Genomic DNA, 575 nt, shown 5'->3' with positions numbered 1-575 from the left:
TTTATTTTTAGTAAATCCTTAGTTGAACTAGTTGAATTAATATAACTAGTTTATTTTTAGTAAGAAAATTTAGGTATATGAGATTAGTTGAACTAGTTGAATTAATAGAACTAGTTTATTTTTAGTAAATGCTTAGTTAAACTAGTTGAATTAATAGAACTAGTTTATTTTTAATAAATATAATGCTTAGTTGAACTAGTTGAATTAATAGAACTAGCTAGTTTATTTTTAGCAATAAAATTTAGGTATATATGAGATTAGGTAATTATTTGAACTAATTAAAATTTAGGTATATGAGATTGTTTGAATTAATATAACTAGTTTATTTTTAGTAAATGCTTAGTTGAATTAGTTGAATTAGTTGAATTAGTAAGTGTTTAATGTTTCGCCTATATGAACATAGGAAATGTCGTCTGACGACGGCAAAAATTTCATTATGTGCGAATACTGTGAAGACCAGCATGGTCAGTGCGACAGAAATTTCCTTGTTGATGATCGGCGATTCAGCATCAAGCTAGATGAGACCTTCGAATTCGATACAATAAGTCACAACGACAAGTGTCTGTTTTCATAAT

Source organism: Triticum dicoccoides, chromosome 7B, assembly GCF_002162155.2.
Source record: "Triticum dicoccoides isolate Atlit2015 ecotype Zavitan chromosome 7B, WEW_v2.0, whole genome shotgun sequence".
NCBI lineage: Eukaryota > Viridiplantae > Streptophyta > Magnoliopsida > Poales > Poaceae > Triticum > Triticum dicoccoides.
This window is presented reverse-complemented; position numbering follows the sequence as displayed.